The sequence below is a fragment of the Phyllostomus hastatus genome, unplaced genomic scaffold (assembly GCF_019186645.2).
Source record: "Phyllostomus hastatus isolate PE091 unplaced genomic scaffold, TTU_PhHast_1.1 phas_contig_210, whole genome shotgun sequence".
NCBI classification, from domain to species: Eukaryota; Metazoa; Chordata; class Mammalia; order Chiroptera; family Phyllostomidae; genus Phyllostomus; species Phyllostomus hastatus.
Window position 1 is genome coordinate 1,390,095 of NW_025333737.1, and position 2,403 is coordinate 1,392,497.

The window sequence follows — 2,403 nt, forward strand, 5'->3', positions numbered from 1 at the left end:
TGTTTCATCCATCAAATTGTCAAAAATTAAGAATATGATAATATTCTGTGTTGGAGAGGATATGGAAATGTGGCAGTCTCAAATACTATTTGATTACTCATATTAATTGGTTTAAGATTTTTTAAAGGAAATTTTACAGTGATCATAAAAAGCTGCATGCACAGGAGGCTTCTCGGGCTTGAGTAGTATTCTGTTACTGGAAGGTGATGCAGTCAACACAAGTTATGTCTCTCTGTGAAAAGTCTGTGCACTAATGTTTGTGCACGTGTCTGTACATTACAATTCAATATAAATTGTAACAAAAACATGTGCATACTCTTTGACTTAATAATTTGTCACCTGGAAATACCCTTGTATATGTGTAAAGGGGTTTCTAGTGGTATTATTTATAATGACAAACCATCTTGAAGACCTGAAATGTGTGTCAATAGAGGATTGATTAAATGATGTAAAATCTGTGCAAGACAATAGCATATTTATTAAAAAGACTGAAGTAGCTTTGTCAGGACTATTGTATTGGAAAGAGATTCATGATATATTAAGTGGAAAAAGCAATCTGAAGAACAATATTGTATTGGAAGTTATTTTTATTTCTTTTAGCTCACCTTTTTATCCTCCAAAAGTAACATGTAATCAAAGATATTTATGGCCCTGGCAGGATATCTCAGTTGGTAAGAGTTGTTCTGCTACAATCGAAGGTTGCAAGCTCTATCCCCATTCAGAGCGTATATAAGAATCAACCAATGAATGCATAAATAAGTGGAACAACAAATCAGTCTCTCTCTTAAATCAATTAAAAAATTAAAGATATTGCCCTGGCTGGCGTAGCTCAGTGGATTGAGCGCGGGCTGCGAACCAAAGCATCGCAGGTTCGATTCCTAGTCAGGGCACATGCCTGGGTTGCAGGCCACGGCCCCCAGCAACCACACATTGATGTTTCTCTCTCTCTCTCCCTTCCTTCCCTCTCTAAAAATAAATAAAATCTTAAAAAAAATTAAAGATATTTATGAACATGTACACAAATCTGAAAATAAAGCACCTATAACCCCTAAATAAAACTTATTTACCCTTTTTAAATCTTTTTTTTTTCCCCTGGCTGGTGTAGTTCAGTGGATTGAGCACCAGCCTGTGAACCAAAGGGTCCCTGGTTGAATTCCCAGTCAGGACACATGCCTGGGTTCCCGGCCAGTCCCCAGTAAGGGGTGTGTGAGAGGCAACCACACGTTGATGTTTTTTTTGCTCAGTAAGAGTTTTCATCACCCTTCTGAACCAGCTTACTGACAGCAGGCAACTGTGGCTGAGAACAGAGTAAGATGCAAATTACATCATTGCAAAAATCATTACTTTTTAAAATCCTCACCAGAGGATATGTTTAAATTTTTTTAGAGAGAGAGAATGGGAGAGAAGGAGAGAGAGAGAGAAACATTGCCTCCCTTTCCAGCCATGATAAGGGGTTGGGGGGCTGCCACCTAGGTATGTGCCCTGACCAAGAATTGATCTGGCAACTTTTCCATGTATGGGAGGACACTCCACGTAACTGAACCCTGTGGCCAGGGCTATTTAACCTTTTAATGTGTTTTTATGATTTTTTCAATTGATTTTTTAGAGAGAGAAGAAGGGAGAGAGAGAAACATGGATTTGTTGTTCCACTTATTTATGCATTCATTGGTTGGTTCTTGTATGTGCCCTGACCTGGGAACGAACCTGCACCCTTGGTGTATCTGGACAGTGCTCTAACCAACTGAGCTGCTCATCCAGAGCCTTCTGATATTTCCTTCTAAGCATAATTGTATTTTTAACAGTGCAATAATACTGAAACGTGATTGGATTTCTTGGTTTTTACATTTAATCATACATTGTGAGATTTTTTCATATGACTACATATCTTCATACATACATTTAAATTGTAAAAGTAGCATATAAGTTTTACTATTAAAAAGTAAAAGTATAAGTTTTACTGTTAAAAACTTAAACAAATTTTAAAAGGTATAAAATAAAAAGAGCCCTGGCTGGTGTGGCTCAGTGGATTCAGCGCTGGCCTGAGATGAAAAGGTTGTTGGTTCATTTCCCAGTCAGGGCACATGCCTGGGTTCAGGCCAGTCCCCACTCAGGGGAGTGTGAGGGACAACTGATAGATGTTTCTCTCACACATCAATGTTTCTCTTCCTCTCTTTCTCCCTTCCCCTCTCTCTAAAAATAAATAAAACCTAAAAATAAAAAAGTAAGTAGCCTATTTTTTGCAAATGAAAACAGAATAACTTTTTTTCCCCCCAATAAGTACTAAACTGCAAGATCCCGGAGGCAATGACTAATCAAAAATTTTTAACATCTTATTTCCTTCTTGTAGTGTTTAATACACTGCCATATATCTGGGGATATTCTACTCAAGACAGGTCAAGTGAA

General features: G+C 37.7%; 1 non-coding gene across 1 annotated transcript; it reads right to left on the reverse strand.

The window, feature by feature from the left end:
• Window positions 1-1,237: 1,237 nt before the first annotated feature.
• Window positions 1,238-1,333, reverse strand: LOC123817774. The gene has a single exon (XR_006785489.1). It is a non-coding gene; the product is annotated as a small nucleolar RNA SNORD16 (small nucleolar RNA).
• Between the last annotated feature and the right edge of the window lie 1,070 nt (window positions 1,334-2,403).